This window comes from Corvus cornix, chromosome 8 (assembly GCF_000738735.6).
Source record: "Corvus cornix cornix isolate S_Up_H32 chromosome 8, ASM73873v5, whole genome shotgun sequence".
Classification (NCBI taxonomy): Eukaryota; Metazoa; Chordata; class Aves; order Passeriformes; family Corvidae; genus Corvus; species Corvus cornix.
The window spans coordinates 17,914,486-17,942,372 of NC_046338.1; the positions used below are offsets into that span (position 1 = coordinate 17,914,486).

The following is a 27,887-nucleotide window of genomic DNA, read 5'->3' on the forward strand; positions in this document are numbered from 1 at the left end:
TTTGGCATGTTTGAAGTCAGTAAGATTTAGCCTTGTCATCCTTTCTGAGAGTCTCATCATTGACTATAACCCCATGGTTGACTGCTGTGTTATGCAGAACTAGGCAGGCTGCAAGGATGTCAGATGTGGTATTGAGTCTGTGCTTTGACAATTGGAAAAGACACCGAGAATGAGATTTCACAATCCCAGAAGACCTTTGAGTGATCAATGAATTCTGAGTAAGTGAACTAGTAAGTGAACTTCTGCTGGTATAAGGGCAAAATCAAATTAGATCCATCAGCTGTTTCTGTCCTGGATAGCCACTGTCGCCTAGAAATTATACAATAAAAAAGTAACTAAATCTGATGTAGGAGACAGGGGATCAGTGATGTGTTAGAATAAATGCAATGTAGCAGTAAATCAAGCACCTAAAATACAAACCATAATCTAAAAATGTTGCCAAGGAAAAGAGATTTTCTATTTTCAAAATTCATGAAAATTAGGACTGAATGGACTGGGGAATAAATCTTGTTCAAAGTTCACTTAGTAAACTAGTGATGTTATGAGACTGAGCTTTGATACCCTTGTACAATACAGGCTTATCACATTACAAGTTGGCATTCTGATGTGAAAACGCTTGTCTCATTATTAATAATTGACAGAGCACATGATGTTATTCACTACAGGAGCCTATTAACTGAGCATTGGCAGCAGGATATAGTTGCAGGGAATAGCCTTAAACATAAAATAAAGGGTATTAACTAATTCATGTAGTTTCCATTCAGCTCTTAGGACAGTCTTGACCTGCCACCTTGGGAGAAGATTGCTGTGGTCAGTCTGGAGAACATCTTCTCAAAGGTTGTACCATACCCTGAGGCTCCTCAACTCTCCAACATTCTGCATGTAAGGAGGGAATTGGTGCTGAAGTGGGGCCACTGACTACAACTAGTGTTTATTAATTTCTGTGAAGGGTTTCAGAGAACATCATCCCCCAAAGAGCAAAGCTGCTTGTGCTTGGCCATATGTCTGTATTCTATGATGTTCACCACTTTCTTCCCTCTCTGCCTGACACGTCAGTGAATATTGGTCATTGAAAGAGGTAGCTGAGTGGGATCTGGTTATAACTATGCCTTGAGAAATTTGAAGTCATAATTCAACACTCAGATCTGAATTAACAGCTTCACCCACATCGTAAATTATTATGCAGAGAGGTAAGAACCAGAAAATGATTTTTTTTGTTTATTTTGTTTTCTTCCCTTAGGAGAAAGAAATGATATTCACAACTTATAGCTCTAAGGTCCTTAATTGGTTTACAATCAATCTGCAATTGTTCTTGGTTCTTCAGGGACAAGAAAGCCTAAAATATCCTGTTTTATCATTAAAATCATCAGATTTATAGAACCAGTATTTTGTAATCAGTATAGTCTGTTCTCCCAAGTGGCAGGCAATATTGATGACATGTCTGCAAAAGGTGGGTTAGACAGATCAAGCTGCTGAACAGTAGCAAGGGTACTGATATTGGTGAAACAGTGTTCTCTGCTGGAAGGGAACTAGGAAAGAGGTGCATCTTTTCACCCGGGGAGAGGGAGGGGAATGTTGTTTTTCTCATTCAGGTTAATCTTATTTATAAACTGTTAACTTTGTGTTGATTAACTTACAAGATGAATTTTTTCCTCATAATAAAGCAGCAAGAGACTTGTAGAGATACTGAGTTACAGCATCTATTGCATCTCATTATGATGTAGTAAATGGTCTCTAGATATTATGGTATATTCAGACCAAACCTATTCTTCACTTCTGTTCTTAATTAGCAACTAAAAGATAAATAATTTTGCTGTCATTGCAGCACAATAACAACCAGGGCAAGGCAATGACCAACGAGCCTTGCCCTAAATCCTGTAGCAATAAATGTTCAAACAAAAATTCCCCCTCCCCAACTTGGATTTATTAACTTGAGATGAATGATTTGGCTGTCAAAGTCTGTCAGTGCCATGCAATGAAAATAAAATCGGTGGCAGTGCCTCGTGTGTGAAGCCACTCATAGTATCTAGCCTTAAACATTAGCAGTGAAGCTCCAACTGTAGTCTGCTCCCCACCCCCATTCATTAGCTTTCTAAATCCTCCTGTCTTTGTGGAATCACTGCAGCAAGTTGAAAATGATATATGTAATGAAAAACCCTGTCTGCCTAGTGCAGAGAGGGTGGAGAAAAAGGCTTTGCTTAGCAGCCGCTGCTGTGCTGATTCCAGCAACGATTAGTGCAGACTTTGTTAGAGAAGCTCACCAAGAGCAGAATATTAAGGCACAAAAGGGAAACTCATTGTTTCTAAAGATTTGCGTCTGCCTGGCTGGTTTTGTTTCCTTTTAGAGTTCTATGACCAAATGCACATAGAGACTTCAGCGGGAAAGAAATACAGACGTCTTTGAGGCTTTATTATAATTTGGGGCTATTTTCAATATTATGCTATAAATACAACATTATCTTTTCAGTATGGGTACCTGATGAGCAGGAAACAATTCAGTTTCTGCTTCAAGTGCAGGCAGAGGGAATGGCACTGCATCATAGTGCAGTCCAGTTCAAGCCAGTAAATGACTGGTATGGGGAAAATATCAACAGATAAATGTTTCTGAGTTTTCATGAACTGTGTACACACAACAATATGTTGGTTATTTAAAAAAAAAATTGTGTGTCTTCTGCAAGATACACAAAAGAGTTGATTTTTCAGAAGCATTGGATTTCACAGTGCTGATCTAAGTCAATGACAGTGCGGGTGTTCGGCATCTCCAATGCCGCTCTATAATTGTACCTGGTAAGTCAGGGTAAGAAACCTGGATGCATAACAGAGGACTCAAGCACATTCTTCCTCATAATGTGAAACAAAATATGTCTCATAACTATATAGCAGTGGCTATTTTCTTGGTGGGAATGTAAATTTATTATACTCCAGATGTAGCATAACCTAACAGGCCAGCAACACAGCTTTAGGGCTTCCAGTTCTATGGCTATCCCTTTGGTTTCAATGTATCTACATGCAAGCTGTTGTGGCTTGGGCACAGAAAGTTTTGAGATATTTGCATTCACACATACACAACCACATTTTTCCTTCAGGTGCCTGGACAAAATTTCATCTGTTTTGGAAGCTCTTTTGTGTCATGCACTGTAGAATACATCTTGGAGCCAGATGCTGGTCTAGACTGCTGGACTTTATAGTCAGATTGTGTTGTTAAAGATGCTTTTAAATTGACTTGGTATTTATCCCACACACAGCATATAATCCAACTGTTGTTTGTATCCTGGTATACCTTGAGGTGCCCACAGAGATAAAAGCTTGTTTAATACCCAACATGCTGGAAACTTGTATTATGAAAAAGTCCTTGCCCTGAAGAGTTTTATAATTTTCAACTAATGTGATGTGAAAAACAGGAGGAAGGAATATAGATAGCATGGAGAAGTGAAATGAGTTGCCCAAGTTTTGTCAGCTGGTTTCCAGCTTGTAATCCAGTCCCTGAGCAATGAATCACACAGCTTACCGAAGGCCAATTTGTGAAGGAATGAACTCCTACTGGGAAGCAACAGGCTAGTACATGCCTATTGACTTCCCTGCCAGATCCTCCGTGTCTTGGCTCTGCACTGTGCTTTACTACTCAGCATAATGTCCAAAAATGTTCACAGCATAGCTCAGAGGTAGCAACAGACTTGGAAAAAGCCACAGATGACCCTTTTCTGTGTGTGTGTGTATTCTGGATGCATGCATAAAACTCCTCAGGATGGCAGAATATTACAAACGGTTACAACAACATTTGATTAATGTCTTGTCTCAAAATCCACTTTGAAGAGATGCCTCAGGTATTAAAATGATAAACATGTAGTGCTAATCAAAATGATGTATATTTTTAGGATACAAGAACTCAGGGCTAACAGTGCCGAGTCTAGAAGTGCTTGCTTTTTCTTGTAATCAAAGATACACATTTACTTCTGCAATCTTAGCATGAGACTTCCTGAACCCATTGGGCTTCCATTGGGGTTGCTCAGACATGGTCAGGTATTACTGAAGATCAGGTGGCTGCTTCTTGTGAATTGAGCAAATATGGAGATATTCTTACTTTCAAGTTCTATTTCTTTTAAGCCATTGTGATGCTTAATAGAGATTCCTTTAAAAAGATTCATTCTTGTTAAGTTTGCTTTCTTTTCCATTGTAATTTCTTCATTGCATATATTAGATACTGATCTTTTTTTTTCAATGAAAACATCAAAAATGTGTTTGTCAAATGCTCTCAAGTTCTGAATCCTATGTTCTGTACACTGTGGGATGTGCAACTGTTGTCTTTTACCTTTGTCCCCTGAAAATTTTATTTAAAAATAGAGAGGAACAGATGACAGCCTAACAAAAGGTCCACAGTGTACTGTGTCCCCTCCTCCATCCCTGAGCCCCTTGTTCTAGCAAAACTCCTTTGCTTTCTCCTTTGATTTGCACCAATCTACCTTCAGAATTTTTCAAACATTGCAGTGCATTAAACACTACAGCAGATGGTGCTTTTTGACGGTGCCTTTCTACATGAAGCAACATTTTGTAGTGTATTCTGCATTATCAAAAAATCAAACATGTAATTATGCAAATATGTATGCCTTTATAATAATCAAGTTTTATTGTAAATGGTTGATGCACATCAATTTGATCCTGTAGTGCTGCTTTAAGTGCAGTTTAAGTGGCTTTTCAGTGTACCCAGAGGCAACACAAATGCATCTCTGGAATATTAATAAAATTCTGAATCTTTGAGACACCAACTGGTACAGCATTGCTTATACTGATTGAAACTAAATGCTAATCCTTTCCTTTATTTAAAAAAAGTCCCCTTTGTTATTTAAAACACTGATATTAGTGCGATATAAAGGGCCATTTTATTTTAAATTGTATTGTAATGTAGTTGTTAAAATAATGTCTAATCATACTATATTCAGATTCTACAATGTAAATTTGATGAGACAAGAATCCAATCATTTTACAGTCATGAAAACAGAGATGTATGTTAATATGTCCAGTTCTAATTCTGTAAATTTATTAAGGAAATATCTGGTTTTAGATTTTAATCCTGAAGGCTTCCAAGTAACTGATTCCTGAATGCTCACTCAGGTTTTGCTTGTGAAATTTAATAAGCTAGATACGTGTGGGGAAAAAAAATTCAGCAAGGATTTTGACATCCATAATGAAGTGTAAACTTTATTACTGATCTGATCCTGCCTTTTATACATTGGTTAACTTCGTTGGTCTAATGACAGCCATCTCTCTGAATGCACACACACACATTCTGCTGTGTTCGAATCAGCAGACGGGCTGTGGATACAGATAAACCAAGACTGTAAATTATGTTTTGCCTGTTTGTTCCTCCTGTTCTGAAAGCAGGGCACGAAAGGAGCAGATTGCATTGTTCACAGGGAGAAGGCAGTAGTTGTACCATGTCCCCCTTACCAGTTCCAATAGGCCGGATGTTTATTTTTTGGGTTTGCTATAAACAGAGGCTCTGTTAACCTGAAGGCAGATTGAGAAGGCAAAGAAATGAATATGCTTCCATCCTTGCACTGCCTGGACTTTCCTCAAAACTAATTTCCTGCAAACTTCATGAAGCTTTATAGGTTGAGCTTTCACTCTGTAAAATTTTTGCCTTCCTTTTGGATCTCCATTTCCAATTTACCTTCCTCACCATCTCTCTGCCCTGCTATTTTTGTTCCATGCAGTTGATTATTGTCTCTCTGCCCTTTGTCCTTCCTCTGCCTCTTTCAATGGTATTTTTTTGGTTCCTTTCTGTGCTTGTGTTACCCCCCTTCACTTCTCCCCCTCACAGATTTTGCCTCCTCTGTCAGCCTTCTGCTCCTCAGATTTTTTTCCAAATGTTTCTCTCAGTTTCCCCATTTGGTTCCTTAGTCCTTCCACAAATGTGTATTTCCTAGCTCCCATTCTGCTTTCCACATTCCCCTTCCAGGTTTTACTCTGTCTGATTTCTGTGTTTATCTTTTTATTTTGTCCCTGCTTTTCTCAATTCAGATTGGTTTAAAATATTGCAGGAAAAGCTGCTCTTGAGAAATTTCATCCAGATTGCTCTCATAGCAGCTGCTGTCCTGGCACTTCCAATACTGAATCAAACCTGAGCCTAGGGGATAGGAGGTCCTTAAAGGATCAAATCACGACTTCAGAATACTACCCAAAATATTGGCAAGCAGAACATGGATATAAACCCACAGCCGAGAGTAACTGAAACCTTTCACCACAGTTTTGACGTGATCTGATATTTTAAGGGTGGTGTTTGTTTTTTTCTTTTCTTCTGAAATAAGGATTTTTTTCTCTCCTTATTTAGCATTCTTGTGACTCCAAAGCAGGGAAGAGACATCATGCATCTTGAGAAGGCCCTAGGGCCCCTAAAATTTTCAGTACATTTTTGCTTCTTTGCTTAATATATAAGCTCATTTAAATACTAAGTTCTGAAAAGCTATCTCAAGAAAATTGTGTCAATAAACTTTCTGCTCTTACTGAGACAGCAGGTTACTTAAAGTAATCAGAGATGCTGAAAAACAACTGAGATTTTTCTGAACTGAAAAAAGGAACTTCAAATTAATAGAAACATTTTCATAAAATCATGAAAAAGAAATATATAAAGAAACAAATTAGTAAAGTAAATGACTCCTGCCTTCAGGATTTGTGAATTAATTCTCATGTATGCAAATGTGAAAATAAAATTCATGAGCAACACAATGAAAATTGCTGACTTCCCTTTTTTCTTTTCAGCTGTGACCACTCAACTTGGTTTCTTTTTAATAGTATATTTTGTCTCAAATGACATTCATGGTGAAGTTACTTGCTTTTTAAAAAGTAGTCCTTTAAATATAAATTCTGTATGCCTGTAGCACTGAAACAGAGAAGCTGCCTAAGTTAACTTACTTGATTATTCACAGAAGAAGATACCCAGATTCCTGAAGTTCAATGAGCAAATGGTTTTTATCAGTTTCATAAATCTGTTTGGATGTGAAAAATCTATAAGTACTATTACCTTTTGATTGCATTTAATATTCAGAAAGCAAACAATACCCTGTTTCGCTTCTGATTTTTATTTCAGTTGCATTTCATTTCAAGCTTAATTTAAACACAATAATAACAAAATCTATGTCTAATGCCTTGATTTCATTTGTAAAGCCACCTAGACAGCCACACGCTTTGGTGGGTTTTTTCTTAATAGTTGTATGTCAGGAATGCTTTAGATATGCTTTACCTGCATTTTATATGGGGCAAAGCCTTGAATAAGAATTATAATATTTGAATGTGATTTTGCACAAAAAAAAAAAAATGCAAAAAATTGTGGGAAATCTGGAAAAAATATTCTTAATGGGGTAAGGCTTGATAATATAAGTTTTTAAAGTATGAAATGATAGGCAATGTTCTGTCTTCACAGAAAAGATTGAAACTCATAGTCAATTAATACAGTATTTCATAAGATATTTGTCTTTTCAGGCTGTATTGGTCACATAATAGTGAATAAACCATGAATAAAATACAGCTCAGTAACTGCCTGGTGTTTTGTTCTACATAGGCAAACATCTGATTACTGGTGTGGCTAGAGCAATCTAGTAGAAGTCCTCGTGCAAGCTCAGAAGCTTGGCCAGGCACAAGGGATTTCACTGCTAGTTTATATGCAATGGAGTATAGGCTGTCCATATCTCTTGATTTACTTTATCCTCTATTCTGCCTACTCTGGTGTGGTCTATGTTAGACTGCAATTACATCTGAGTTACAGGTCTTGAAAAGAGTGTGAACAAAGTTTTAATGTGGTTAGAGATTGCAGAGCCAAACCCCTCAAAAGTCCTAAACTGCTCAGCAGCCACCTTTCCATGCTTTGCTTAGTGAAAAAGCAGCTCATCACTTCGCAGTGGGGGTATCTGGTACCTCCCCAGCAAATACTCCTCAATGCTTCAGTTGCCAAATTCCTCACAAGACCTTCAAATGAACCCCCATGCTCATAATAATTTCTTCTGGTCGGTTGAAGTGCTTTAGCTCTGACCATTTGTGATTCTATTTATTCTTTTGAGGCTAACTTATCTGAATTCAAAACCTAGTATGTGTCAGTGCAGGTGTTTTTAAGTCAAGGTGGTTGGCTTAATGACTGCATTGAAAATAAATATATTATTATGATACTCTTTAGAGGAAAAAAGGTAAAGAGAGACACTGTTTATGTTTTATTTTTAATGATCCTACTAAATCCCAATCTTTGCTATTTCTGTCTTCTTTTGAATTTTTCCACAGAGAAATTTAAGTGTTAAATTTAACAAGGATTAAAATAAGGAAAAATATGTTTTTCCATGGAGAAACTGAAATGCAGGAATATATTATTTTGTACTAATTAATTTTATTCTAATTTTTAATACATTGCTTACAGGTGCAGTGAAAAAAGATTTTTGTCAGTAAAATGCTTTCTATGGAATAATGAATAAAACCGTATTTTCCTCAACCAGCTTCTGGTACACTCATCTGCCAGGGGAAGCCCAGGTGCCATCCTTGCAGCAGCGTAAAGGTTTGGAGCCCTGGTGTCAGTCCCAGATGTGAAAGCTGTCCCTGCAAGGCAGACCCAGGCTGAGCACATCTCTTCCTAATCTCAGAGGCTCCATCTGGCTCAGCCACCTGCAGCATGGGCAGAAGGATTTCTCCTTGTCCCGGGCTTCAGAGGACAGTCAGCAACCTTCAGGTGGTGTGACAAAGGTGATGACACTCTCTGGATTGGAAAAAAGGCACAAAGAAAAGCTTTTGTGAACACTTCACTATGTTGTTGGGTTTTTCCCTCCTTTCCACCTGAGGAGGTAATAGAGGACTGTGTCTTCTTTTGGGTTTAAGGGAGTAATTGCTGCCACTCCACACACCTCAACTTATAAGGAAATGAGTAAATCAAAGCTATAAGAACTAGTGAAATAGTCCTGAAATAACATCTGCTCCAGGCTGTGTTCAAGAATAGGTGGGTTTGGTTAGTAGGATATTAATCCTGCAATTTCCTTGTAGGAGTAAAATTTTGAGACTGGTGAAGTTCTGCTGAGAGCTCTGGAACTTGCCATGACATGCTGCCCACATTAGGAAAACCGGCAGCTGCTTTTCTTTAACTGTGATTAGGACAATATTTCTTGACACTTATTTAATTAAATAGTATTTCAAAAGAAAATCCTTGAAACCAAACTTTCTCCCAGATGTATCCCAGAAATGCCAGCTGCCTGGTGGCCTATGCTTGGCTAATGGTGTAACCCAGGCACAGTCCCTCCATTCACAGACAGATGTCTCTGCAGTGGAGATCCTGGCTATGAGGGACAGGTCCGGCTCACTTTTGGTCGAAAGCTTAAAAAATCTGACTTTTCTTTGCAATGTATCTCTGAAAGTACTGAACAGAATTCATGTTTTCAGACTAGTCCTGTGTTTTAAGTCTGTATTTTCTTCTGAACCTAAAATTCAGATGAAGTTTCTAAACTTGTTTGTTGCTATGTTCTTAAAAAAATGTAGATTGAATTTCAGAGATGCTTCCGCTGCTATGTTGTTCAAGAAGGATATATGCTTCTGAGAAGTCATCTTAAAAGAGTTCTTTGACAGACTCCCACTTTGCATCTTTGGCTTTTAACTTTGAAATTGGCAGGAGAGGGTTTTTTGTCCTGTTTCTAAGCAAAATGAGACCTGTGTGACTGAGCTGCTTTTCTTTGCTCCTCTTTTTCAGTGCCTTCTGTCAAATAATTGCTGAGCCAGTTGATCAATTTCTATCAAGTGGGACAGAAGGAGAGAGCTGTGAGACGTGAACTTTAGGAAGAAAATGGGTACTTAAGTATGTCCAAGGGTCCTGGGTGAGTGCTTTTACCAGGGAAAAATGACCACAAAGCCAGGAGCCAGCTCACCAGTCATCCCCTCGACTTTGCACCAGCCACAGCAGAGGCTGTTACCTGCCCCAGTGGGAGAGGTTTATGAGGGATCCTTTGGGAACTGGCACCTCAAGGACATGGGAGGCCCCTGTGCCACCAATGGCACAGTGAGGTGTTTGTCAGTGGATTTACAGTGAGATATTGCTCAGGAGCAACTTGTTATCTTGTGCTTGGGTCTCTGCCACGTAATATACTTTACATGAGGCCCGAAGAACACACCTATCTTGGGGTGGCTAGGTTAGCCAGAACAGACAATTAGATGTTAAATAATTAAATTGTTTTAGCTATTAATTGTAAGTGAATGTTGTTTTTAATTGCACTTTAATAATGCCATGCCCTTTATAACCAAAATTAATGTTTTCTGTCTCTCTGTTTTTGAAGTACATGTCAATTTAATTAAACTATTAATGGTAGACAGATTTTAAGTACTTTATATTCTTCATTAAATTGTATCTGTTCAACAAGCATAAACAGGAAAATAGACTCAGAAGCAGATTCATGTTCTGCCTGATAAATCATTCATCATCAGATAAGATGATGAGGCATGCTTGTTTTTCTGTAGGCTCACAATGATAAACAAATCCACTTTTGTATTGTAATATTTATTGAGTTCATAGAAAAATAAACAAGACTGTTCACTTTTCATATCAGCAACAGGCTGAAAGCTGCTCTTTGCATTTATGACTGGTCAGTCAAGCAATATCTTGATGCTCTGAGGGTCAATCTTAGTTCATTTTGTCTAGGGTGCTTGTTAGCATAGCATTTCTCTGGTCTAAGATATAGTTCTTTCAGGGCCATTCAACTGCAGTAATGATGAATATTTCTACTGTTCCTGCTGTGTTAGCCAATTGTGTCTGGAAAGAATTAAAATAGCTTTTGATTTGGCAGAAATGATATATTTATAATGCAAATGTTGAGTAAGTCTCAATCCTTGTAGGACTGCAGGAAGGCTGATGGAAACAATTTTTTGAAGATTGTGAAAGACAAATTATGGCAAGGTCATTTCTTCTCTGTTGGTAAAGACTGCAAATCCTAGTGGGCTGTTAATGGGCTAACAGGCAGAAATTAAGAAACACTGCAGCAACTGCTTGTGATACATTCCTGTGCATATTATACAGGCAGACAAAGATCTAACTGGTTATAATAGAGACAACAAACGTCCTTCCTTTGTGTGGCAGATCAATCAATAGCCAGGCATGTGATCTTGTTCACTATTATGTTAGTAATGAAACCTTCTTGTGATGTGACAACTGTGGAATAACATTTGGTCACAAAGCTGGTGTTAACAAGCACAACTGGCACTCTGGTAATTAGACTGATTCCTGGTCTACTTTCACAGATTGTCGATAAATGCAGTAAACAACAGGCTGCTTTCTCTCAGAAGAAGTTATATGAAGTTGTCATCCATTTGATGGTGTCTACTGTATTCTCCTTCATCTTTTATCAGATTCTGCCAAGGTGGGGATGTGCATTTCTCTATAAAATCATGTTTTACAATAGAAACTTTGCGTGCATTGTTAAACCATCTCCTAATTAACCTCAACCTTTTCTTTCTCTTGGGAAGAAAGCTAATTTCTCAGTTACAGGTAGGCAGTTAGATGGAGATGTTCTTCCTCAAATTTTCAATGTTCTCCCCTCTGATACAGCTGTGTCTGCTGTGGACAGCCATTTATATTGTTTAAGGATAAACTGAAATCTTAAAAGCCATAGATTACCCTTGATTTAAAGGCCAAGAATATGTATCACATACAATTGTAGTATAATTTTTTACATTAAACAAAATAACTACATTCAGCCATGGACGTGCTAGCCAGCTTTTCCATCACCAATTTAGGACTGTTATGTCAAAACACATTTGCTGTGTTTTTCTCTTTCCACAGACCTGCAGTAGTGGAAAGGTGAACTGTAGTTTGGTCTTTTCACCGTCATGGCAGAGTAAGAAGGAATGAGAGCTCCTTCCCTAGGCCCTGTACCTCATCCAAGCTCACAGCCTGGCTCCGCTGTAACTCTGTCTCCTCCACTTCCAAAGCAGAAGAACTGAGTTAACTGAGGTACGTCTGGGAAGCTGTTCAGTTTATTTTGCACAAGCTACGTGGCAAAGCTTAAGCTGGAGGCACTGTAAACCAGCAAGGGTTTCTATGCTTGCTCTTCTTTCATAAGGTGCACTCAGAAACTGGAAACAGTGCACAGGGGATGGTGAGTAGTGGCAATGCCATGGCATGTCTGGGCACTGGGGCTACCTGGCACTTTGCTCAGATCTGCGAAGTCCAGCTCCATGATTTCCAGCTGATTTCAAGGAGCCTTACAGGTTTGATTTGACCAAGAAGGGTTTCTTTCTTGTACTGGGCCATGTTTTGACCACTTGCTGCAGCTAAATTCACTTTGAAACATCAAGAGAGTAGTGAGCATTTCTTTATGGCCATTATTATTTGTTGCTAGATCATAATTCCCTTTGTAATCGATGAAAAGCAGTAGGAAGGAGTGTTTTACAGTAGGTACCTAGTTTTATGCAGGTTTAATGCAGGAAGATGCCTCATTAGCAATCAGTGAACATAAAAACTAAATTCACACTCATAAACCAGGGAGAGGTTTTGGACACATTCACTGAGCCATAGGTATCAAGAAGTTAGAGGATATAAATAGCAGTGAATGCAGTGTGCTAATCTGAATGGTTGGAAATGAATATCAGAGGTGTTTATTGCTGCTCCCTTCACAGCAGTCTCTGTTCTGATAAACCACTGAGGAAGACCAGTGAGGCTTTGTAAGGCTTGTAGGTTTGTACCCTATAGGCTCCTAGGAAGGAACTGTGGAAGGTAACAAAGGAATGTGTGGAGTTTTGTCTGATGGGTCAGAACAGTGTTTAGGGAGGGATTAGCAAGAGGCCTGTAGGTGTACCAAAATGCCATGCGCTCAGGGAAGGGGCAGAGCGAGAATCTCTTTTGACTTGTGGCTGGCTGTAGATGGTGGTATGATTTTGAGTGGGACCTCATGTCACACAGAATGGGTAAGGTTGGAAAGGACAGCAGTAGATTGTCTGGTCCAACCTCCCTGCTCAGACAGGGTCGTCGTAGCGCACACTGCACAGGACTTCATCCAGATAGTTCTGGAATTTCTCCAGTGGGGGAGACTGGAAGGCAATCTGTTCCAGTGATCGGTCACCCTCACAGTAAAGAAGTTCTTCTTCATATTTAGGTAGAACTTCCTGTACATCAGTTTCTGCCCATTGCCTCTTGTCCTGTTGCTCAGCACCACACAGCAGAGGCTGGTCCGTCTTCTGACACCTCCCTTCAGATACTGACAGACATTGATATGACCCCCTCTCAGCGATCTCCTCTTGGCTGGAAAGCCCCAGCTGCCTCAGTCTTTCCTCATGAGATGCTCCAGTTCCTCCATAATCTTCGTCAACCCCCACCAGACCTGCTCCAGGAGCTCCCTGTCTCTCTTGCTCCATCGTTCCCTGCAACTGGAGGGACAGAAATGAACCCAACTTGTGCTACAGATCCCTTGATCTGTTGACCAAAGGCCCTGAGGTCCCTCTTGATTGTTTGCAACCTTCTTGTTGGGACCCTGTCACTGCCTACCTGGAAAACCTGGAAAAATAATAATCAATGGGCTGTAGCAGGCTGGGAAGTTTCTTGGTGATGTCTCTTGTGCAGGCCCCAGGGAAGCAATACAGCTCCTTGTGGGTTGGGTCTGGTCAGTGTATTGGGCCCTCCATTCCCCTCAAAAGACTTTATTTTCTGACTACCAGTGACTACTACCTTTCTTTTTTCTTCATGGAGGAGGTTTTGATGCAGGGGGTAGGCTGCCCAGTCCTAGGTGATGACTCCATCTTGAAAGAACCTTCATTCCTGTACACATTTCCCCGGTCCTCATTTTGCTGGTTGTCAGATTCCACGGCCTCATACCTATTTTATAAGGGCACCTGGGAAGGTGAGGTAAGTCATGAGGGGAATCACCTGGCACCCCAAGCAGAACCCATTTCCACTCTGCACAGTCCTTCCTTGGTTGGGAAGGCACTACAGGAGGGCTAGGTCCGACCTCCTCCTGAAAGCAGGGTCAGCCATGAGGCCAGACCAAGTTGCTCAGGTTTTGTCTGGTCTGCTGTAGTGAACCTTCAAGAGTGGAGATAATGAAGCCTCCCCGGGGCACTGTTTCACTGCTGTTCTCCTACCCAGAAATCACACTAAGAGTAAAAATGCATCTTTTCAATTGTTTCTCCAGTTTCAACATGATTTTGTTTGGACTCAGTACTTCCCAGAACTCCACACAGATTTCTATGGCTAAGCCTCACATCTATTCATAAAAGACTCAGATCTGCTGTGGACACAGCACTAAGACTGCATTGACTGTCAATGGGAGTCTATAAGCAGTGAGTATTTTTTTGCTGCAGGAAGTCAGAAAATAAAGTCTTGGCTTCTAGAGGAGAGCAGGTTCAAGTACTACTAGCTGCAGTAGGTAACAAGAACATTCGTGTCATTTAAAAAAGAGGTGGTTGGTCAAGAGCATGTTGAAAGCATCACATGTTTGGAGAAACAAGCTCTGCACTTGGGAGGTAACTGAAGAAACAAGACAAGGAGATGTTTTGCCATTCGTATCACTTAAGCTCTGTTGTTTTGAGATGGTTTTACCACAAAAATAATGATGACAATGCAGAGTGTTTCCAGCACATGTCTGGATAATCTTAGCCATAGCTAAGATTGCACTATTCAGACCTTGTTGATGCACTGTCTGTAGAAAAGGTTTTTGTCAGGAAAAAGCACAGCGTTCTCGCTTCTTAGGAGTATATTTCACATTCTAAAGTGATTTCTTTAGTAAGATTGAATAAATTCTAGTTTATTAGATTTGATTTCTAAAGAAATGTAAGGAACAGAGTACAGCTAAGTGACAGAGAAGTTGCCTTGGCATTTTATGTTTATTTGCTATCAGTTACTTCCATATTAAATTGCTCCATTTACAAGCTAGTATAATTTTTTTCCTAAGTGCCTGCTGCTCCGTCTAGTTGTGGAAAATGAAGCTCAGTTGTTTATGACCTGTGCTGTACTTCATCACTAACCTTCAGCAAGTGTACAAGTTCTGCAATGAGAATAAAGCTTCACCGGTGGTAGCACAGCATGAGGCAAAGTATAATGCATATATTACTGTGGTGCACCTGTGCTGGCTTTCCCTTGCTTATTGGGATAAAAAGTGCGCTTTATTAGCAGGCAAATAGGTAAAGCTTAAGAGGCCAATCTTCTCTGCTTGGCATATGGGGCTCCCATTAACATTAGTGAGTAAAATGGATATATTTTGACAAGAGAGCAGGGACATGAGGAAACAGATAAGTGCAGAATCCAGGTGACACTTTCATAGTCGCTTTTCTGACCAAAACTGAACGTTTTGAGTCTCTAAATGTAAAGATTGCATAACGTGTTTTTATTACTTAATAACTGTCAAAAACCTAGTGAGGAAACCAGGTCTAGTCTTCACCTTTGAGAGAACGAAGTGCCAACTTCTCCCCAGCCCGTGCTTAGGCCTATCCTCAGTAAAACACCTGTTTGAAACCTTTCCCACACTCATAACAGTTATCTTCTCGTTTTTGTTTTCCCTGTGGAAATTATTAACTAAAAATTCTTTAAAAGGGAAGCTTTTGTTGCTATCTAGATATCTCAGATTTTTTCTGCACCTTTTGAAGGCTGTAGATGCATGAAAGAAGGTGTGGGAGAAGGATGAAGATCACAGATTTTCTTCTGGTGATGGACAGAGGTGTTGTGGCTCTGTGATCTCCAGCAGCCTTTCATGTCACAGCCCGTGCAGACCAGACCTGCTGTTGGGGTGGATGCTCTGTGATGGCTGGAGGGAAGAGATCAGCCTCTCCCTGGAAGGACAAAGGTGTGGCAAGCATTTCCTTAATGTTGAGTTTAGGCAAAGATAATTCTCTGAATGTCCTTCTGCACATGTACAATATATCTGTCTTCCCAATTTCTCACTGAGAGTTAGATCCTGAATTTTTAACTTGACTGGATAAGGTAACTACCCAGAAGAAATGAGAGATCAGCTGAGGAGGTTTCTAAACTAGGTTTGCTGGGGAGCCTCAGGCTTATTCTAGCTTTTCAGGATGCAGCAGTAGCCAAGAACATTTATTCCCATTTCCACTTGGCGAAGAAAATTTTTTTCTTTTTAGTTTTCTTTTCTTTCAGCTATGGGGTTCATTGCAATTACTTCTTTTCTGTCTTTCCAAAATCCAATTACTGAAAAGCTACTTTTTGGATGCCCTTAGCCAATACCCTGAGTGTCCATTTAAAACAGCTAGACAGAGATATGATGTATAACAGCTTTTTGGTTCAGTGGCAAAACTGAATCCAACCCAGATGGACTTGAATCAGGCAGTTTATAAGTTTTTTACAAAGTTAACAAAAAGTTATTTATATTCTACATCCAAAGAAAAAAATCTTAAATATTTGATGATTTCTTTCCCAACTTTTTTAGTAGGTATTTTTTTCAATCATAACACATTTTCACTTCCTAGTGGTAAAGCTATTTTTAGAAAAAAACTCACTTTGGAATATCACATTTAACATACTAAAATCTGTTTCAACATTAAAAAAAAAAAATTCCTTCTACCTTTTCAGCCAAGGCTCTGTCCCGTACTGAGCACAACAACAAGAACTGCCCGCATCCCTCTGTGCCTCAGTTTGTGAGTGAAGTCAGCCCGGCAGGGGAGGGGCTGCACAGCCCTGCCTGGAGATGGTGGGTGGTGCCAGAGACTGCAGTGACCAGCGGCAGTGGTCTGCTCGGTCCTGCCTGTGTTACTGCTGTGCTCCACAGACTTGCTCAATGGAGTTCGAATATTTTCTGGGCTCACCTCAATGTGCTGCATTTTTATCTATGAAGCTCTTGTGATTACAGTCTAGGCAGGGCATGATTAAAGAAGAAGACCCTACTTTCCTGCTGCCCAGCTAAGTTTCATGAACTTCTGGGTAAATTCAAAGCCTGGTTAATTTTTTAGTGTATCTGCTGGGGAGAGGGCTTCCTGACACATTTGAGATCTTTTGTCACTTGGAAACATTGAGCCAATTTAGTTGACATTTTAATTTTTGTTGGATTTATAATTGTGGTCATGTGTCAAGAGGTCAATTTAGACAGCTCAGTAAGCTGGAAAAGCTAGCAACAAATCGAATCAAGTGAATATCCTTTCATTTCGACGTCTTTCTCTGCTTGTTTCAAGCCCAGAAGGAGGCCTTAAAGTTGATGAGAAGATAAATTCAATTATACTTAAAGCTAACTTTGGCTCTTAGCTCTCATACTACCTTTCCCCATCTTTGCCATCCATCCTATTGCAATCGTTTAGATTTGCCCCAATAGTAGTTTGCCTATTAGCTTTGCTAATGAATTTACTACTGCAGAAGACCACTTGCAAGACTGTCCTAAACATAATGAATGTAATTATTTAGCACAAAACCAGGGCAGCATCTTTTTTTCTCTTGACAAGAATAATTCTTTATTCTCTCATTAGCTATGTGCTTTGGTCTCAGTAAACTAGTTATTGACCTGCTCATTTAAGGAGCTTCACTCTAAATGCTTCTTCCCTTATTTAACTCGGACAAGTTCCTCTAATTTCCCCTCACCATGCAATGCTAGCCCGTAAAATGTAACCATTGTTCATTTGTTGTGAAGAGAGCTGGAAGACAGGAAGCTATTCTTAGATGGATGCTCAGCCTCCTGAGCCCTGCTTGCTTGTCCCTGGTTATAATGGATACAAAACTGTATGGGGCTTAGTAGACATCATGTAAACTCTATAGGAAATCTGAGCCAATGAATCATGGAGACAGACCCCCACTGAGCATTGTGTGTCTGAATAGACTGCAAATAGATAGAAAAGCAGCTTAAGCAAGTGGCTTTCATATGACAAGAATGCATAAATTAGAAATGAATTGGGAGTATCTGTTGTTTTAAGGCAGTTAGATTTTTACTTTCTTTATCATTTTCCTCTTGTAAGAAACCACTAATTACTCAGACTACACTGAAGACTGATGCAGAGTTTTTGCATGTGTGTGGGTTTTGTTGCTCTTTAAGCCTTCTCCTCTGGATTGTGCTGGCTCAGCCTGGCAGTGCCATCCCATGCTGCCTCCCCAGCAGCTGTACAGCTACCCCATTCCATCTAGCAGTGTCTGTTGGGACATCCTGGGAGACTCCCACCTGGAGCATGACATCCATCCCTGGGGAAAGCAGGAATCCAGTGGTATCAGGTCTGTAGAGGTGCAGGTCCCCAGTCCCAGCCAGGAGCACAGCACCAGCTGACCTGGGGTTATCCTTTGGCAGAGGTGGCAGCCTCTCATCTCACCCTTGCAGTACTCAGCGCTGAGCAGCAGTCAGCTGCCTCCTGTTCTCCTTGGGCTAGTTAGGACTCCTATCAGGTGGGCCCTGACCATCAGTGAATAAAAGCACATGGCATTTCCAGGCAGGCTTCTGAAATCAGCCATTGGCTGACCAGTGGGGACATCCCAGGGGCACCAAGGAGCAGAGCCTGCTTGGCCTCCCATCTGTCCTAAGTCAAAGGGTGGGCTGTGGGTAGAGAGGCTGAGATTGCAGGGCCGTGTAATGAAGGCAAGGATGAGGAGAGTTGCAAAATCCCGAGACATAGCCTTTCCCCAGCCTCATGGTAAAAGCCTCATCCCAGAAGGAATTTTTTGCATAGGGATTCAGTAGACTCCTCCAAGAGGGATACTCACTCACTACATCCATGGTCTGGAAGTGGGAAATAGTCAGCATTCACAGCCCCATCTCCTGCTGATCTGCTTAGTGAAAGCAAGTGAACCACCCAAGGAGCAGCTGCTATCTACCCCAGCTTTCTCTGCAGCAGCACTGCAGATCAAAGGCTATGAGTGGTAGGGATATGTCCTTCCCCATTGCCTTTCCAGCTGGGACTGGGAGAGAGTGGAGGATGTTGATGGTGTGGCTGAGACAGAGCAGCCTGAAGGAGGACTGGCAGTTCTGGTGCAAGCTCACCTGCCAGCTGGGAAAGGGACATTTCACTTGCAGATAGTGCCATGTGGACTGTGGCTGTTCTCGTGCCTCCTGCATGTGATGAGCTGGTCTCACAGACAGGGTTATGGTGCTCTCAGGTCTCAGAGAGCAGGGTCAGGTGTTTGCAGGAGTGCTGCTGCTGGCACCCACCTTCTGCTCAGCAGCAGCAGAAGTCATCTCTCCTCTGAGGCAGCCGATGTGGTGGTGGTGGGTCCAGGAGCTGCTAGGTTCAAGGGCTGGCAAATGGGCCTCTGTAGTGGCTGACTGCCGTTTTGTTACTTGCTTTTTGATTGTTTTCTGGCTTTTTTTTCTGTGCCTTTTTTGTTCACTTTGATATTTTCTAAAATGAAATATCCTGTCTCTAATTGTTCACAGATTGTGATAATAGACTGCGGGCAGATGGCCCATAGTTTGTGGTCCAGCAATGATATGAGAGAGACAGCAGCCCTCGGTTGTGTTTATAAATACTGGTGCTGAAGCGTCACTGTTTCCTATGGCCCAGTGTGGGCTACATTTCCTCCTGCTGTAATGATCTGGGTTTCTCACTGTGTCCCTTATGCCAGAGGCCCACATGAGGTCCCTGGCTATCTATAATCTGTATGGCCTCTGATGGGTCTCCACATGGGCCCTGGGGGTGGCATCACTTTGTCTAGGGAAGCAAAGAGGCCTTTGTCTTTTCAGGTGGGGGGAAGGTGACACCTGAGGGACCTGACTAAAAATGGAGGGGAGGAGAACAGGCAGGACAGCTGAGAGACCCAGCCTGGGAGGCCGACGCCCTACAGTGAGGGCAGGCTGGAAATGAAGGGGCTGTGCCTGTGGGCAACCTGTCAGACTCTGTGTCCCAGGGACACATCTCCTCATCCAGCCCCTCTGCTGATGGTATTCCAAAAGCCAGTGCCAGGAGTGCCACTGCCCTGTCCAAAAGGCAGTTCAGCTTCTTGTGAAGCAGTTGTCCCCTGTGGGCTGGGGAGCTGCTCTAGGGCAGCAGGGGGAACGTGAAGCACCCTGTGTTTATGTTTGCTGTCTGCGGTGTGTCTGTCTTGTGACAACCACAACAAATCTGTGGAAATGTGGCTCGCACAGCATAATGTAAAAAACCATCAGATTTTGTATTAGAAGTGAATATAAATTACAAACTTACACACTGCAGAAAGTCAGTGTAAGCTATTTTACAAGGGCATGTAGTGATAGGATAAGGTGTAATTGATTTAAACTGAAAGAAGATAGGTTTAGATAAGATATGAGGAGAAAATTCTATACTGTGAGGGTGGTGAGGCACTGGAACAGGCTGCCCAGAAAAGCTGTGGATGCCCCATCCACAGAAGTGTTCAAGGCTGGGTTGAATGAGGCTTTGAGCAACCCAGTCTAGTGTAAGGTTCACCGCCCATGGCAGGGGCATTGGAACTAAATGATCTTTAAGATCCTTTCCAACACAAGCCAGTCTGTGATTCTATGGTTTATATTTAAGAAGGGAAAATAAGGCACTCTATTTTAGCTGTCTGGCTTTCTCAAAGTTATCCCTAAAATTCTAATATTTTTAATGGTAAACCTTTTAGTGTGTGATATGAGGCAGTTTACTTTCAAGGTGTTTTTCAATTTCTCCTAGGTAGATTTAAAAAAAAAAATCAGCTTTTTTTTTAAGCTAGCATTTGTCTGTTTGAATGTAATTGTGCTGCAAAAACTTAGCAATAAACACCTTCACCTTAGGGAAAGGTTAACAGATTCATTGCATTTTTATGTTTAAATAATGATGCTTTAATGTATCTTTTTCTCGTCTGTAATTCCAGCTGTCTTTATAAGAGTAACTTGTCTTGTCAGTGCATGAATTCTCAGATAAAAATTAGACAAATTATGAAGACGTTTACTGTCAGCGGAGGGCAGGCAGCAGGACAAGGCAGCATGACTAAAATGTATTGTTCAGAACCGTCTTCAGCCTGAGATTTAGAAGGCTGTGTATCCTCATTCTGTTCCAAACGGTTTAATTACAGGTTCTGTGGGGCTTATTGGTGTGTGAGATTGCAGGACCAGGTCTCAGTTCCCTAGTCATGACTCATGGAGCTGCTGCCAGCCATTGTGTGGCTCTGCAAAAGATGAGAGATGTGCAAATGTAAAAATGGTGTGCGAGGCACTAACTGCTCTCTGATGTACCTTGCAGTACCTGAAAAGACTTTTCTTTGGGTCTTGTTGAGGACATTGCAGGGAGTTCTCATTTTTTCTTGACTTCCTGCACCATGAAAGGCAGAATTAGTTTTGAATGGCAGCATTTTCCTAATGGCCCCAAGTTTCACTTGTAATGGCAATAGCTGACAGGGAGTTAATGTGTATGTAACATGAACCCTTCTCAGTCCTCAGCAGAGGGAGTATAGTGCTGTGGCATCGTGTTTTTCCAACTGGTCAGTACATTTCTAGCTCTGATAGCTGTTCTTTGCCAATCCTTGTTAGTTATTTCATGTGAAACATCAGTAAGGAAAGAGAACAGTGTGACTGCAGTCACTTAATTCTACAGAGCTCTTTCTATTTCTTAAAAGTCACTGTTTTCCTATGAAAAATGGTGTGGCACTGAAATATTAGACTGTAAATTGCAACAGGAAGATTAATATGTCTTCTATCTTGGTAAGTTTTCCCATTATATCACTAGCACTGAGATCTAAACTTGTTTTTCGAGGTTTTATATAACTCACAGAAACTTTGATTTGATGCACACAATCTTACTATCTCTCTTCCACTGCTTGACTGGTCTTTGCAGGTTTGGTTAGATTTATTTAACAGCATTTTAGCAGAATCAACTGTGTATCAAGTGATTACCTATAATACAGTTACAGCACTTCCACAATTGAGTAAATGCTAAAATAAGAAGCAGGGCAAAACATGATGAGCATGTGTTAGGAAACAGTCCTGAGTTATGAGTTCTGCCTGTGCAAGACAGCAATGCATAAAGGCATTCCCCAAGATTTATATTTGAAAATGTGAACACAAAAGATGAAGGGTTTAGTATCATTTTTACTTTTAGAGGGAATGTCCTTTTGAGGGTTAAGGTGCAAGCTGTTTCTTCATCTCTAGCAGTGGGCTTTGCCTCCCACCCACTAAGAGAAGAAAGTGCCCTGCGACACTGTGTGGACCTTTGGTGAAGTTACCTTTTTTAGTTGCTCTTCAGGAAGCCTTTTCTTGTTCCAGCTTTGTGAGACTCTCAGGTAGTCTTGTCAGAGCTGTTATTTCCAGCCTCATTGTCCACTTGTGGTGTGTTACCTGAGTACAGGACCCTCCTGTGCAGTGGAGAACACAGGCACACGTGTCCCCATCACAGACATCTTACTGTTTAGCAGAAAGTGGAAAGGGAGGCAAAAAGCCCTGACATCACAAAGGCTTGCGCTGTGTGATAACCTTGAATCCATGATTTATTTTTCTTCTCTGCAAATATATATTTGTAGCTAAAACCACCCTTTCAAGCTTCTCTCATGAGACTGATAATTTCTTGGCATTCCAAGAGAAGGGGGTCACTGGTGTTCAGAGGAGCAGCTGAAGTAGCAGCATTATACAAAGCATAAACACTTTCATAGTCAGTAAATGAAAGCAATGTACTTTGCTCCAATACTCATCAAACAGAAAGAAGAATCTGTCTCAGCATGCTGTAGGATGATCATTAATTTTTAATAGTGTTAATGTTTATTAGTGACAGATGATTGACTTTAAGTGCCTTATGAATAATAAATAAATGATGTGGATTTTGGGCATCTGCCTTAGATTTGTATGCAAAGCCAGTGGGACTAACCTTCACAGTTTGAGAGAAGTGTAGCTTCAATTCCTCAATATATGCTGTAACACAGACTGTAAGACTTCTTGGGCTTTAGCTGTGATAAATCTGGAAGGCCTTTCTGTTCCCTTTCTTAGGACACATTGACTGCTTAGTGGCTTCAGAGTGAGAGGGGAGCTCACTGCAGCTCTTTTGGCTAGGGCAGAACTGCAGGAAGGTGCATTATTCACTCTGAGGCTCTGCTGGATTTCATAACACTTAAACACCTGTGTCCATCAAACAGAATGCACAGGATCGCAGCTAGAGCTGCTCTTGACTTTGTAATTTCATTGACTGACAGTTTAATATCTATTTATTTTCACATCTGACTCTGGTATAGACAGGCTGGCATCCTGAATGTCAGGATATTATGCTGACAACTGTGTTTTTTCATTACTATAGAAAAAAAAGGATTCTTACTCATAAGTAAAGAGGTTCCTTTCAGGCTCAGCAACTGTAATAAAGACCAAATTATACTTCATATAAATTTGGTAGTAAGAGTGATAGGTTATGTGTACATATTTATATAGGAACAAGGGCACACAGTTTTCAACTTTCTAGTAATCTGTCTCTTCCATATCCTGTGAAATGCCATGTAATCATATTGTTTAAATAGCTGGAACAACTGCCTTAACCACAGACTCTCATAAGCAGCATGATCTTTGCTTAAATTAGATGTTTAAAATTGCTCTCTTATTTTGACCCAATTTTATTTGCTTTCTAAACAGAAGCAAATGGCTTATCCCATCTAAATTCTACAATATTTGAAGCTACTTAAGAGAACGTTTCAAAAAAAGAGAAATGTGTGTGTTTTGGTGAGGCTGTGCTGATGTTTAGAGAAAAAAGGGTAAAACTGCTTTCATATTGGGCACTGGCCAAGTGGCTGATGACTCCATAATAATGTTCTCCAGATGTTAGGCAGTTAAACCAGACCAAAATGCTGTTGCTAACTTATTGTTATTCAGCATTTACTATATAAACAGAAAATTTGTATTTAATTCCACTTTAGTTCAATGGATTGTGATTAATATTGTAATTACCCCAATTCAGAGAACTTTTTCACCAGACTCTTCTGGGTTTTTTCAGAGCATAGCACACTGTACATCAGCCCTAATTATATGGTGTATCTGACTGGGATCTGCCCTGTAATCACATGCCCTAGTGTACCCTGAACTACTGGGTCTTGTCTCAGCAAGGAGGAGACACAACTGCACTCTGTAAAACATTTCAAGACACTGAAATTAAATTGCATCTTATCTTGGAAAAAAAGAGAATTGCTGTCAAAATTCACAGCCTTTAGCTGGTCATCAGATGATGTGAAATCATCAGAACTCATCTGATTTCTCAGCAGTCACAGCATTAATTACTTTCATTAATGAAACACCTTGCTTATGATTTTTGAAGATTTTTTTATTATGCCTAAGTGCCTTATCTCTGTTGCAGGGTGTAGTCAGAGCAGACAGTGTTGCACACAAGTGGTCAGGAGATGTGGCACTCTGCTGACAGGATATAGGGCATCCCCATCTCTTTTGGGTGGGCAGATACTCCCACAGTAGTGCCTCTTAGTGCACCACAGCTGGTCTTCCTTGCCTAGCCCCGGCTTGGTCCGTACACCCATCTTCAGCCTGGCTTGCTGCTCTTGAGCACAGGTAGAAGTCTAGGCTGGGTTGTCTTTAAGGGTGGGAATCTGGGCTACTCCTGTTCCTGGAGAGGCACATCAGTGCCCACAGTGGATTTCTGCATTGCTCTTTCAGAAATCATAGCACAGCTTGCACACTCGGAGAGCCTTGGGTGTCACACATTCCTTCAGGAACCAGCTGGTGGTGACAGCATGCCTGGCTTTTCCCCAGTGTGTCCCTGGGATTAGTCACCTCACTGCTCTTAGACACTTCAAAATCCTCAAAAATCAGGCCTCTGGCACATGTTGGGTGCTTTGCTGTTGCCACACTGTACAAATGCAGATGCAGAGACCCACCTTGGTGGTCAAAGGTAAAGAGAACACAGTGTTTGTACCTTTTGGAGTACATAACCATCAGGGTCAGATTTTGCATGATAAAAGCAAAACTGATTTCTGTGCAGCCAATCAAAGGGGCAATATTTTAAGCCCTGGTAAGGGCTTTGTGCTCTGCTTCCATTTACAGCAATGTCAAGAGTATAGCAAGGACAAATGGGAATCATGCGTGATCATAATGTTCCTATTTATATACACATAAAATAGAACAGGCTTTTAAAAGCTAATACAATTTTCTATTATAATGATAACCTTAATAACAGTATGGTTTCACTGCAAAGATATAAACAAATATAATAGAAAGTGAGATAATGCCATAAAATGGATGCATTGGTTTTGGAATTTGAAGGACACCTGCCAGAAAACATTTACCAATCCACAGCAAATGAAATACAAACTTAACTTCTGCTGTTGCCTGGATATAGCATATTTACTGTGCAGTTTTCTTATCACTGTGGATTTCGAAGATAATTAGTTGTTGTTGTTTAGTGTATAATATCTGACCTAGAGTTTACCAGGACTCACTAAACAAATGTTGAAATAAGAAAAGAGATAGTACTCTTTTTTTAATTCCTTGGAAGATGCAAAACTGATAATGTGTGTTTCCACAGTGCAGCTCTACATGAGCTAGATATGTTATGATTATCTCAAGCATTTTATTGAAGTCTTCTGTTTAGATTTTGCATATACTTTGCTGCTAGCTCAATCGAAATGATCTGCAGTTTCAAAGTAAAAATTAGGTTTGTCTCCTTTAATTACAAATGTTAAAAATATTGTGAATGAAGGAAGAGCTCACCAAAACACATCCTATGAACATTGTACCTATGTATCTAGAATGTGTTTTTATAAAATATTATAGATTTTATTTATGAAATTAGCCTTCTTCCTCTTATGGCATAATTTGTCCCATAATTTGCTTCTTTTGCTGAAATCACAAAATACTCAAATTCTCATAAGACATTGATTTTCTTTGTAGCTTCCATTTCAGTTCTTTGCTGATTGTGTAACTGTTCCTTTTAATTATTTAGCAGCCTTTTGTCACATAAATGACCAGTCTTTCCTCTCAGTATGAAATACCCATAACCATGAGTGCTGGAGTGGATTGCTGGGTGGTGTTTATTATCATGTGTTACTTCACCATGTCTTTACTTATTCGCATTCTTGGCACATTGGCAATCTGCTGATTTTCCCTCCTCTTCTTGCTGAAGGATTTCTGGGGAAAAGGACCCATCTCCCACCAGATGCTGAGGTAGCTGAGCTATAATGTGTAGTAGCCAGGAGCAGGAAGGTCTCTGGGGTGGAAAATGCAGGGTAAGAAAATGCAGAATTAAAAAAATTTCAAGGATGGCTTGTGTCTTTGTTGTTGCTGGGTGACTCCTGCTTTCTGCCCAGTTTAAGGGTGTCAGAACTTGAACTTCTCCCTCTTAGGGGTGACAGGAGCAAGAAGGAATGAGAAATGTTTGTTTCTTGTTTTCTCAGGCATGGTTTATGATGCCCAATACATTTGGAGGTGGGCTAGGAGTATTTGGCAGGGGAGGGAGGACCTGGAGGCCAGAACTGTCTCACCAGTGTAGGAAAATTGGGAGCATGGCTCTGCAAAGAGCTGGAAGGGGATGAGTGCTGAGCTGCTCTGTCTGCTGGGGATCTGGGGCAGCAAGTGGGGTGTCAGCACACAAGGCTGCACACGCAGTCCCTGGGCAGCAGCCAGGGCTCCAGCACACCAAGACACGGTGCTGCCCGAAGCAGCTGCCTGCTTGTGCACAGCTGTGTCTGAAATGTGCCCTGGGAAATGGTTGCAACATAGGCAGAATCAATACACCTACCTTTACTTGAGTTCCACTGCCTTTCCCTCCCTGACAAAGTGTGGGGTTTTTTCTGGTGCTCCCAGCTGTTGTGATTTCACAGACTATCAGGGCAATATACCATAGATGCTTTCATTATTACAGAAAATGCAGCTAGGTAGGTAAAATGTCAGTCTGAATGCTTCCTTTGCCCGTGTGACGTAGGTTTAAATCTTGAGCAGGGCATGTGATTTCAACTTGCCTTGAGCACAATAAGGAAGTAATTATTCAGCTATTGAGAAAGGTTCTAATATCATTACAGCCTGAATGTCCAGGCGATATCTGCCTATTATTTGAAATGGTTTCAAAATACTTGGGAAAAAAAACCAAACAAACCCAACCCTCACATTCAAGTCACATGGGAAGAATAAGAGTTACAATAAAAAAGTGTTATGAGATAATTCTAAATGTCAGTTTAGCATATTTTAGCCTATTGGATCTTTATACAGAGTTGAATAGCATCTTTCATGAAGTAAATGTCTTTTTGGTAAACTGAAGGGGACAATAATATTTAAAGGTCAGTTAACATGGAGAGCTGGTTCTAGTTATTATTATTAAAGATCCAGCTATATTATCTTTACACAACATTACCCCACAAATCCTTATTAAAACTGCAAAAAAACCTGCACATCTTTCCTTCTTTTCCTCACCCCTCCTCCTTCCTGCCATGATCCTGAGATCCTTGATTCTGCCTTTTCTTTGGATGTAACAATTTCTCTAGTGGATAGCACTGGATGATCCTCACCCTGCCTCTGCCATGCTGCATCTGAAAGAGTCATACATTATAGTTGCTGTCAGTGCTGCCAACTAGAAAAAGCCCTCTCATTTCTACATTACATTTCAGCCTCCCACGTATGACATGAGCTACCCTGCAAACAGTTGTTTAATACTTTTCAGCTGCTTAGGAAATGGTAGTTGATTTCAAAGGGGTTTTTTATTCAGAGAGAAGTTGCAGTAGTGTGTTGTGTGACTGCTACTGCGTTTAATTGGAAGCAGGCAGGCTGTCTGTCTGCCCATCTCACTGCCCACCCAGCCGTGACCAATTGGTATTAATAGTCTGCACAATGCCATGGTTCATTTATGCACAAGCACCCCCTCCCCAGAAAACTCTCCTGGGAGGGATACTGTCACAGGGTGCATGTCTCCCAGGGCTGGGGGCTCGAGGGGCTGTGCTGCAGGCTGGCAGCACGGGGTGGGCATGGGGCTCTGTGCCCCGGCATGCCATGTTGTGACTGTTCCAGGCACATGGCTGGGGGCTTCCTCTCACAGCCCTCTGCCAGTGCCCAAGCTATGCTCTGCTTGGGTACATCTCCTCTTGTCTCTCAGCATCT

At 40.9% G+C, this 27,887-nt stretch overlaps 2 long non-coding RNA genes across 6 annotated transcripts in view; one reads left to right on the forward strand and one right to left on the reverse strand.

Moving 5' to 3' along the window:
* LOC104695361 overlaps positions 1-27,887 on the forward strand; it is a 161,997-nt gene that overhangs the window by 124,903 nt on the left and 9,207 nt on the right. For 4 of the 5 annotated variants that reach the window (XR_002047700.3, XR_002047702.3, XR_002047708.3 and 1 more), the window contains 4 exons: positions 8,475-8,718; positions 9,710-9,833; positions 11,248-11,366; positions 11,789-11,959. This is a non-coding gene — a long non-coding RNA (uncharacterized LOC104695361). Of the gene's footprint in view, positions 1-764; positions 883-8,474; positions 8,719-9,709; positions 9,834-11,247; positions 11,367-11,788; positions 11,960-27,887 lie in introns of all 5 variants that reach the window. The other variant, XR_005602529.1, reaches the window with a different exon arrangement.
* On the reverse strand, positions 8,349-16,584 carry LOC120410402. The gene is made up of 2 exons (XR_005602530.1): positions 16,512-16,584; positions 8,349-8,731 (listed from the first exon to the last, which is right to left on the reverse strand). It is a non-coding gene; the product is annotated as an uncharacterized LOC120410402 (long non-coding RNA).